General features: G+C 40.0%; 1 long non-coding RNA gene across 1 annotated transcript; it reads right to left on the bottom strand.

The window, feature by feature from the left end:
• Positions 1 to 10,830: 10,830 nt before the first annotated feature.
• LOC114458908 (uncharacterized) lies at positions 10,831 to 11,392 on the bottom strand. Its single transcript, XR_003673176.1, has 2 exons — positions 11,360 to 11,392; positions 10,831 to 11,237 (listed from the first exon to the last, which is right to left on the bottom strand). It is a non-coding gene; the product is annotated as an uncharacterized LOC114458908 (long non-coding RNA).
• Positions 11,393 to 11,694: the final 302 nt, after the last annotated feature.

Genomic DNA, 11,694 nt, shown 5'->3' with positions numbered 1-11,694 from the left:
ATTTCCAGAATGTTTCTTTCACGTCTTTCATCTGCTTCTTGAGGCGGTCCATTAGAGAAGACTGGTACTGTTGTTCTCCAGCAACAATGGTGTTCACAGATTTCTGAAACATGCAAAATAAAATATATATATTTCTATATTTGTTATCAGGTTGTGTCATGTCAAAAAATATAAATGCAACTGACAGCAGTTACCTGTGATATGTTAGACTTGGCCCTGGTATTTATCACAAACATTGTAGCATGTCTTCTGAGATTATTGGGAAAAAAATAAGTCTAATTAGGTACATGCAGACAAATAACTACATAAAGTTGGTACATTAGGCAGAATAATGTGTGCTCAAGTAAAAGCAATCTTACTTTAAAGTGACAACAGTAAATATAAACACAATAGTGAATAAAATTGCAGTAGTTTATAGCATCAAATGAAATATTCTAAATTAAGATATGACATTTAGAAAAGTAGAATATTTTCTTTTTAAACTAAAAGAAGGGGTGTACGGAAAAGGATTAGGGCCACTAAAAAACAAAAAACAAAACAGAGCCAATAATTAAAGAAAGAAAAAAAACAGCGAGTGAGGTACATAGTAATTTTTGTTTTTCTTGATATTTTTTTTTTCAGTCCTGTTTTTTTTTTTTGGTTACATTTTTTTTTGTCTTTTTTTTTAATTATTATTATTTTTATTTACTTTTACTTGATTTCTTTTTTTTTTCCGGGGAAGCCTGCAAACTCCTCCCACACAAAACACAGGTGGAGATAGACATCGTGTTTCTGAGTGGCTGGAGGAAAAAAGTGAAAATGACCGAATTTTCAGATTTTCTGCGTGAGCGAGGGTTTCCAGAGGAATGTACATTCGGTCATTTTCACTCTTTTTCCTCCTCCAGCCACTCAGAAACATGATGCCTGTCTCCACCTGTGTTTTGTGGGGGAAGAGCTTGCAGGCTTCCCCGCAAAAAAAAAAATCAAGACTAAAAAAATAAAATAATAATAATAAAAAATAAAATAAAAAAACGTACGTACGTTTTTTTTTTTTTTTGGAACAATGTGTTTGGATTTTGAGAATTATTTTAAGTCAGGTTAAGGACAGACCACAAATTAGGTAGAGGAATGAAGAAAATGTGTGCCAAAGACACCACAGCTACAGCGGAATCACATTCGTAAACAAACTGTGCACCACGCCACTTTTCATTACCACAAACCCCCCCCTCAGCTCAGTGAATTGGTATCTTCCAATGCAACGCAGGACCGTCGACATTGGCCGCAAATTTAGCACCCATTTTTCGGCGGTGAATATTCAAAAAAAAAAAAAAAAATACTATATCTCTCTAGTTTGGTGTTTGCTGGACATCTTGAAGATTAAAGATGGGGGGGTTTCGCTTTTAATTGGCCATGTAATGTCATTATATACATGGAATTTGTCCTCTGCATTTAACCCATACCTGAGGATGCAGTGGGCAGCCATTTTTGCAGCGCCTGGGGAGTAATTCGGGGTTAGGGGACTTGCTCAACATCCCACAGTGATGGCCCAGGTGAGTCTTGAACCGGCAACCCTCCGATTACAAGCCCAGCGTCCTTAATCACTAGGCCACCACTCCCCTATAGCTCCAACATGGATGAAGATGGGGCGAGCGAAACATATCCAGAGATGGACAGTAAATCAGCTTCAGTATTAAGAGGTAAAATTTGTGTATTATCTTTTATAGCAACATGCTAAATGCTAACTAGCTAACGCTTCGCATGTGTTGAGAGACTACTTCAACTTTTGATTGATTTGTGTTTAACCTTGAAATTTGTTACTTGTCACTCATTTTATTTGTGGTACTGGTATTTCTTTCTTTTTTACGGTTTTGTCAGTAATATTAATTCAGTCAGTGTGCTACAGGTATACAGATTTTTGCTTTTTCAATCAACAGAGGTAATGCACACTTATACAGCTGATTAGAATATTTAGTTTAAACTTTAATAACTGCCATATTTATTCAAATCTTTGTTTTTTATTAGCTGCTGGTGTGAAGATGGCCATGTTGCCCAGCCTCACTAAGGAGGATTTGCGAGACCTGTTTCCTGGGTCAGAAAACTTTCTAAGAAGACGACACATTTGGCAACATGTTCATGTGGATATGGAGGTGAGCTGTATTTATTGTTTGTATAAATGTTTTGCCCCTAACTGTTAGAAGTGAGGCCAAATGTCTGTTGTGTTTATGTTGCAGAGTCAGAAATTTGATCGCCCCGCTCTTGACACTTCTGTTATAGACAGCCCATCTACGCCTTTGTTTTCCTCCTCCTCTGACAGCAACATCAGCTCTCCAACACCCTTCAATTCTCCAAAACCTAAACACAAAGATTGCTCTGGCGCCACTAAAAAGCTTCGGCTCATTAGTCCAGAGTATGTCATATAAACCGACACAGAACTAGAACTAGCAAGAAGTGCTTACTTTGAAAAGCAGCGTGCTGGACAAGATGAAGACTACACCATGCCAAAGGACTTGCTCTGTAGACTCATTAGAAATACAGTAACAGGCATGATTGCTATGAAAAGAGCGTCCGAGGATGATTTTAAGTACCCAGGCTCCCGTGAACTGACTGCCATGGCTAAGCGTCTAGTAGAATACTACCCAATGCTGTGAGACAAGTCTACGTCCAATACACCTGAATGGGTAAGTCTCTCATTTTGTTGAGGAATTATTTTTTTAATCTGTTACCAATGATAATAATAGTTTGTTTTGATTGTTTTGTTATTTTAGGAAATGGTGAAGAAGCAGTTGTTGAAAAGGGTTCAGAATGTGACAACTCCAAAAAAGAAGCAAGGTCCAACCCCATCAAGAAAAGGACCTAGAAGCCTAAAATTCCAGAGCAGCCAGGCGACGTGCACTGAAGAGAGTGATGAACCTTTTTCTTCCCCTGCTTCAGTCTCTTCAGCTGCTTCATCAGTCGCCTCGTCATCTTCCTCCACTGTGATCCTAGAGAAGTCAACTCCTTCTACAAGTACTTCCCAAGAGGTGGATCTCTTTAGTGCTATAGGTTAGAATTTGACTTTCCTTTTACATTTACTAAATGCTTAAGTAATATTTTCATTTGTATATCATGTTGTCAACACAGTGTTATAAATAGTTGGTGTATTGCTTTTCTTTTGATATCATTTTTGTTTGTGTTCCCAGAGAGCCCACAGAGCCAAGCGAGACACTATAAAACTCTGCAGGATTTGTACAAAACTAGGAACAAACCCAACAAGGAAGATGTATCCCAGCTGCTGGAATTGGAGTTCCAATCTAGACGAGCTTTCATTGACTCTGATGTGATGAAGGAACAGGACAGGCCTATGAAGATACTGCAGGCTTATCCATGTTTTAAAGAACTTGGCCATGGAAGTATTTTTTTCTCACTTAACTTGTATATTTCACTTGAACGAAGGCCTCTTAATTTAAATCTCTACTGTTAGATCATCGATGAACTCCAGCGAATCCTTGATAAAGGAAACCCCTTCTTCACAATGGAGCTGAAGAAACGTTGGCTGAGATTTTCTAACCAGGCACAGTTTTATGGGGTGTTCAAAAAAAATCATAGGACCACCACTGCAGGACCAAGGTAAGGATGATTTATTTGCTGTTACCCACATACACAAAGACCTAAAATTATTATGATATATTATTATTGTTTAAACAGTAAAGAATGCACTTGCTGTCCTGAAAGTACTGCCTCAGATGTTCCCTTCGCAATGTAGCTCTGCCGAAGAGGTTGGGACACCCAAGTGATGCTTTGATTCACATTTTGAAGGTAAGGTTAATATACATATATACACACACACACACACATATAATTAGAATATCATGATAAAGTTAATTTATTTCTGTAATTCAACTTAAATAGTGAAACTAATATGTGATATAGACTCAACATGCAAAGTCACATAATGTCAAGCCTTTATTTTTTATAATTTGGATGATTATGGCTTACAGTCCATTTTCAAAATATTCAAATTTTATGAGATTTTTAATTTGGGGTTTTTACAAGCTGAGCCATAATAATCAAAATTATAACAAATAAAGGCTATACATATCTCACTTTGCATGTAATGAGTCTATCATATATTAGTTTCACAGTTTAAGTTGAATAAAAGAAGTGACTTTTTCATGATATTCTAATTATAGGACGAGCACCTGTGTATATATTAGAGTGCTGCAACCCGACTGAAGTCCGACGGGACCTGTCGGAACCCAACGGATTCGGTCGGGCTCGGACAAATATTTAGAACTTATCTAGAAATATCTTAATGCCTATCGGGCTCGGTTCAGAGAGGGAGTGGCTAATTTTATCTCTAATCTTGTGAATTTTATCGTTAAAAAATGTCATAAAGTCCTCACAGCTGAGGGCTAGAGGAATCATGGGCTCAATAGAGCTCTGACTTTGTGTTAGCCTGGCTACAGTGCTGAAAAGGTACCTCGGATTATTTTTATTTTCTTCAATTAGTGAGGAATAGTATGTAGATGGACTATGTCGTAAGGCTGTCATGTATTTACTATGGCTTTCTTGCCAAAGTATTCATGACTCCTCTGTTTTATTGGAGCGCCACATTCTCTCTAATTTACGGGTTGTTTGTTTGAGTGTGTGAGTTTCAGAGCTAAACCACGGAGCTTTCCTCTGACGTTTAATAGTTTTTTCCCTCAATGGGGCAATTGAGTCCAAGGTGGATTTTAGTAGACTAGCAGAGCTATCGACAAGCAGATCCAGTTGAGAGGGGTTATAATTAATGTCATAGTTATTTATTGGATGGTGCACTGAGTTTAAGGCAGCAGGAATGGCCTCTTTAAATTTAGCCACAGCACTATTGGACAGATTTCTACTCGTAACTATTTTATTGCACAGTGCGAGATCCTCTAGGATAATGTTAAAAGATATTAAAAAGTGATCTGATAGCAGAGGATTTTCAGGGTAGACTTTTAGTTCATTAATATCAAGGCCATATGTTAGAACAAGATCAAGAGTATGATTTAAACGATGAGTAGCTTCATTAATAGTTTGAAAAAAGCCAACTGAGTCTATTAGGGACATAAAGGCTGAGCTCAGGCTATCACTATCTTTGTCCACATGGATATTAAAATCGCCTACTATCAGTATTTTATCAGAACTGAGGACTAAGTTTGATATAAACTCAGAGAATTCTGATAGAAATTCAGAATAAGGGCCTGGAGGACGGTAAATTATCACAAATAAGACTGGCTGGCAGGTTTTTGATTCGATATGAGATAAATTTAGAACCAGGCTTTCAAAGGAAGTGTAATTGGCCTTTGGTTTAGGATAGATTAGGAGAGAGGAATGATAAATAGCTGCTACACCACCTCCACGGCCTATGTCTCGTGGCATATGAGTATTTAAATGACTGGGAGGAGTGGCTTCATTTAAACTAACATATTCATCTTGATACAGCCATGTTTCAGTTAAACAGAATAAATCGAAGTTATTTTCTGAGATAAGGTCATTTACTAGTAGAGATTTGGATCTCAGTGATCTAATATTTAATAGAGCACATCTAATGCTTTTATGTTTTGGTGTTTCTAGATTTGAGATTTTAATTTTTTTCAGATTTTTATAATTGATAGCTCTTTTATTTTTATTTGATTTTATGTTAAAATCATTGTGAAATATGGGTCGGGGGACAGACACCGTCTCTATAAAATAATATTCATCACCATCACAACAGTTGTCATGGCGATGAACACAGCTATCATGATAGCAATGGGAGGGAAACTGTCCTAAGGCAAGCGCAGAGGGGCGTGGAGGACTCCCCCTCTGTAACATGGTCTCATTCATGAGATGTCATAACAGTGACTGTGCCATGTTTTCTGATAGTAGAGATGCTCCCTCCAAAGTAGGATGGATTCCATCTCTTCCTATCAGGTTCGGTTTTCCCCAGAAGGATCTCCAATTATCAATGAAGCCCACCTCGTTTTCTGGACACCACCTCGATAGCCAGCGGTTAAATGATGACATGCTATAGGCTATACATGTCATCACTGGTCAGATTTGGTAAGGGACCAGAGAAAATTACGGAGTCCGACATTGTTTTAGCATAAGCACAAACTGATTCAATGTTCACTTTGGTTGCTTCCGACTGATGACGTCGGGAGTCATTAGTGCCGACATGGAGGACTATCCTATCAAACTTACAATTACTCTTTGCCAGCAACTTTAGATTTGATTCTATGTCGCCCGCTCTGGCCCCTGGGATGCACCTCACAATGCCCGCTGACTTCGCTAGCTTCACGTTTCTCACTATGGAGTCGCCAATTATCAGAGTTTGTTCCCCGGTGAGTGTGTTGTCCTCACGGAGGGGGGAGAACCTGTTTGAGACGTGAACATGGTGGTGTCCCGAGCGGCTTTTTGACCTTCGACTATGCTTACCACGGACAGTAACCCACTCATTGCTGGCCGGGGGGGAGGCTAAGCTAGAGCTAGCACGGTCCGCACCGGCTAGGTCCTGCTTGCTAGCTTCGGTTTTGGTATCAGGGGTGCGGAACCGCTTCTCCAGATTGTTGATCCTCGCCTCCATATCTAACAGTACGCTACACTTTATGCAACTACCATTGTCCCTAAAGGAGGACGAGGAGTAACTAAACATCTGACACACCGGGCAGGAGAGCGGAGGGGAGGAGAGAGAAGCCATAGGTGCTAAATTTAAGCTAAACTAAGCTAAGCTAAGGACAAAAGGAAGTTTAAAGGAGATTGTACTGCCTATAAGAGGCGAGATTGCTTTTTACTTAACCTTCGTACGTTTAACTGTACGGTAAAAAATTATAACAAGTGTTTTCAAGGCTAGAATATCAATGACAACAAGTTTGATTAGAGTTAGCAGAACACAGTAGTAGAGCGCTGCAAGCAGCGGTAGAGCGTAAACAGGAAATGATCGATACGTCACCACGATACGTCACCACGTCAGCACGTCCTCACCACCAAAGACATGACTACTTCCTCCAAAAAATCTATGGCTGAATGGAGAAAGTTTCATGATTAAGACAGTTTAAACATCAGTTTTAGTTTAAGTAGTTCAGCCTTTTAAAATGTGGCTCCTGTTCAATGATGTTAAACTACAGTCGTGTGGGGCTATTGGTTATTGCTCTGGTTTGTGGTCTTGACATTGTGATTTTTGCACAATAAAAGTGTAGAAAGATATGTCTCAAATGTTTGTTTTGTTTTTTAACTCTTATTTTAAGGTAAATTGTCTTTCATTAAATTCTGATTTTAAGCATTATTTTCTTGTAAACATTATCATATTTAAGTGAAATGTGCTTGTTTTTGGAACAGCTGTTCCTATTTCAAGTTTTATTTACTAAGCTAATTTTTCTTATTTACAATAATCAGGTCTAAATAGGCCAAAAATAAGTGAATATTTCTGTTTTTAAGAAAATTGTTTTAAACATTACAGCTTGAAAAAAAGACAATATTGCTTGTTTTTAGTCTAAAACTACTAATTTCAAGGTTGCTTCATGGTTCTTTTTTAACATACGATAATTAAATGTTGTTTTCAGAACATCTAATTTCATCTTAATCTAAATCGAACAACAAAACCATGTATGTAAGCAGAGACAAAACTGATATAATCCAGACAGTAGATTAACACTAAAAAGACAGTTTGAGCAAAATACACAAAATCTAAATTGTTAACAAATAAAAATAATTATATTTTAAATATTAAACCTAATACACATTAAACAATTCATATATACCTTGTAAATCAAATAAAGCAGACACAATAGAGCCCTAAATGATATATAATTTGATAATAACAATAACATGTCTACCTAAATAAATGCTTTTGCTATTCTGTACATACATGTTGTTAAAGTTAATAGTATTCATAGATCTGCTTGACAATGTCATATATTCTCCTTTTTCTATGATAGTGTAATGTTGCTAGGCGACCAGCCTGCTAACTAAACGTTAGCTAAATACTCTCTGGGTTCTAGACTCAAACATGCTGTAATTCAGTCTTTAGATCAATGTGTCCAACTTGTGATACAGTAAAATCAACACCACTGTGAACATTTGAACACACTGTCAGACTCAGATCCACCTTTTTCACTCAATGATGTTCTGATGAACTTACTGCAGCACTGCCCACAGTAGTTGTTGATGTAACTCACTTTCCTTTACACAGGAGATCTGATCTTTAGATATTGGTGTATTTTTTTATTCAGCCTCTGTTGATCATCATAACTTCATAGTATTTATTCAGACATTCTCACACAGACACATGGTGATACAGGACTGTGGACCAGAACATGTTATCAGGAGATACAAATGATTTCAGCCTGTCTCACTGTGCCTGATAGAAAATGTATCCCCTCTATAATCCTCAGGTGATGGACTAACATCATCTACTTTATTCTGTACATATTTATCATCATTCATAATAAAACATGTGAATTAGGACCAGTTTCACTTTTGTGGAGAAGAAGAACATGAGACAGATGTGACCTCATGCTTTGTGTTCTCAGATGGTTCCACTTTTAGGCGTCCGGAAAGAAGATCGTGTTGACTTCAAAATAGTGTTGGATGAATCTTATAAGATGGGAACAGGTCCTGATAGAAAAAACAGGCTGTGATCAGTGGGAGGGGCCTATAATGTCACTGTAAAATCCTTCGCCGTCACATTCTAAATACTGTATCTTTGCTATTTTTTCAATGGATTCACATCAAATTTACATGTGTTCTTGACCACAAGATGAGCAAAAAGATACATTATAACCCCGCCCAAAACCAAACAGGAAGTCAGTCATCTAGTCTGTCTGTCTCACAGAGGACTCAGAGACACTTCTGTCTATCTCTCTGTCTGTGTGGCTGTCTGTTTTGTGTCTGTCTGTCTGTGTGTCTGTCTGTCTGTGTAGCTGTGTGTCTGTCTGTACGTGTGTCTGTGTGTGTGTGTGTGTGTATCTGTCTGTTGGTGTGTCTGTCGGTTTGTCTGTGTGTTTGTCTGTCTGTGTGGCTGTGTCTGTCTGTCTGTCTGTCTGTGTGTGTCTGTCTGTCTGTGTAGCTGTGTGTGTCTGTCTGTCTGTTGGTGTGTCTGTCTATCTGTGTGTGTGTGTGTGTGTGTGTCTTTCTGTGTATGTGTGTGTCTGCCTGTCTGTTTGTCTGTCTGTTTGTCTGTCTAATTGTCTGTCTGTCTGTGTGTCTGTCTGTTTGTCTGTCTATGTTTCTGCCTGCCTGTCTCTGTGTGTGTGTCTGTGTAAATGTGTGCCTGTGTCTGTCTTTCTGTGTGTGTGTCTGTCTGTGTTGCTGTCTGTCTGTCTGTCTGTCTGTCTGTCTGTCTGCCTGCGTGTCTGTCTGTCTGTCTGTCTGTCTGCCTGCGTGTCTGTCTGTCTGTCTGCCTGCGTGTCTGTCTGTCTGTCTGTCTGTCTGTCTGTCTGTCTGCCTGCCTGTCTGTGTGTCTGTCTGTGTGTCTGTTTGTCTAAGAGTCTGTCTGTCTGCCTGCCTGCCTGTGTGTCTGTCTGTCTGTGTGTTTGACTGTCTGTAGGTGTGTGTGTGTGTGTTTGTCTGCGTGTCTGTCTGTCTGTTTGTGCAGCTGTGTGTGTCAGTCTGTCTGTTTGTGTAGCTGTGTGTGTCTGTCTGTCTGTGTGTCTGTCTAAGTGTCTGTCTGTCTGTAGGTGTGTGTGTGTGTGTCTGTCTGTCTGTCTGTGTAGCTGTGTTTGTCTGTCTGTGTGTCTGTCTGTCTGTGTAGCTGTGTGTCTGTCTGTCTGTAGGTATGTCTGTCTGTAGGTGTGTGTGTGTGTGTCTGTCTGTTTGTCTGTGTAGCTGTGTTTGTCTGTCTGTCCGTCTGTTTGCCTGCCTGTGTGTATGTCTGTCTGTCTGTGTGTCTGAATGTCTGTAGGTGTGTGTGTGTGTCTGTCTGTGTAGCTGTGTTTGTCTGTCTGTCCGTCTGTTTGCCTGCCTGTGTGTATGTCTGTCTGTCTGTGTGTCTGAATGTCTGTAGGTGTGTGTGTCAGTGTGTGTCTGTCTGTCTGTGTGCCTGACTGTCTGTAGGTGTGTGTGTGTGATTGTCTGCGTGTCTGTCTGTGTAGCTGTGTCTGTCTGTTTGTGTCTGTCTGTCTGTCTGTCTATGTGTGTGTTAGTGTTTGTTTGTCTGTCTGTCTGCCTGTCTGTCTGTCTGCGTGTCTGTCTGTCTGTCTGTCAGTCTATGTGTCTGTCTGTCTGTGCGTCTGTGTAGCTGTGTGTCTGTCATTCTGTGTGTGTCTGTCTGTGTTGCTGTCGGTCTGTCTGCCTGTCTGCGTGTCCGTTTGTCTGTCGGTGTGTCTGTCAGTCTGTGTAGCTGTGTCTGTCTGTCTGTGTCTGTCTGTCTATGTGTGTGTGTGTGTGTTTGTCTGCCTGTCTGTCTGCCTGTCTGTGTGTCTGTCTCTTTGTCTTAGTGTCTGTCTGTCTGTGTAGCTGTCTGTCTGCCTGTCTGTCAGTCTATGTGTCTGTCTCTCTGTGTGTCTGTCTGTCTGTCTGTCTGTCTGTCTGTCAGTGTGTCTGTGTGTCTGTCTGTCTGTGTAGCTGTGTGTGTCTGTTTGTCAGTCTGTCCATCTGCCTGTCTGTCTGTGTGTCTGTCTGTCTAATTGTCTGTCAGTGTGTCTGTCTGCCTGTCTGTCTCTTTGTCTTAGTGTCTGTCTGTCTGTGTAGCTGTGTGTGTGTGTCTGTCTGTCTGTCTGTCTGTCTGTCTGTCTGTCTGTCTCACAGAGGACTCAGAGACACTGAGGAACCAATGGAACCAAACCAAAACCCAAACCCAGGATACAGAGTGTCAGTGAAGGAGGTACAGACGGTGTGGATGAGTGTCATAGAGTCAGAGGAGACTTCATAGAAGGACAGACGTCCATCAGGACAGTCCACATACACTCCTACTCTACCAGAGGAACCACAGGGACAGGAGGTACGTGTGTCTATGTTATTGTGTCTGAAGGTGTAAAAACCACTGTTACATTCCAGACTCCAGGACTGATTATTAAATCCAAACAAACAATCATCACTGTATCCTTTCCTTCTGATTCCTCTGTAACTCACTGCTATATTAACATTTCCATTCCTCTCCACCTCCCAGTAACAGCGACCAGTCAGACCAGTACTACACAGAACCTGACAGTAATAAAATCTGTCCTGATGATGAGGATAAAGCTCCTCCTCCTCCACACATGTCACCATCCTGTTGTTGTCAGACAGTCTGAGGTTTCTGTTGATGGAGTTTGTGTCGAGGTGAATGTGACAGAAATCTGATGAGACACAAAGAAACAACAGTTGATCATGTGATGCTTCATTCTCTCTGTATCACTGACATGTTCATTCACTCAGAGCTTCATGAGGACACTTTGAATGAACACACACACACACTTACACTTCCTCACACCAGCTTTGATCCTCTGCTCTCCTCCATGGTCCGCCCTGCAGGAGCAAACACAGGCAGTGATTTACACACCTAAAGAGTCCAAAGTGCTGCTCAGAAACCTGATGCCATCTCCATCAAGCTCTCCATGTTTCTACTGGTTTGTCTTCAACAGCTTCACCTTCTTCATCTCCTTCAAAGTGTTCCTCTCTTCATCCTCACTGATTGGTTCCACCTCCTCTGATCTTAACTATACACTATTATATATATGTATATTTACACTATTTGGTCCTTTGCAGTTTAAATAAGTTTGGTAGTCGTACATATTTTTATTCTTTTTAGTTTCT

Source organism: Gouania willdenowi, unplaced genomic scaffold (assembly GCF_900634775.1).
Source record: "Gouania willdenowi unplaced genomic scaffold, fGouWil2.1 scaffold_210_arrow_ctg1, whole genome shotgun sequence".
Lineage (NCBI taxonomy): Eukaryota > Metazoa > Chordata > Actinopteri > Blenniiformes > Gobiesocidae > Gouania > Gouania willdenowi.
The sequence above is the reverse complement of the archived record's forward strand: the minus strand, read 5'-3'. Positions and strand labels throughout refer to the sequence as shown.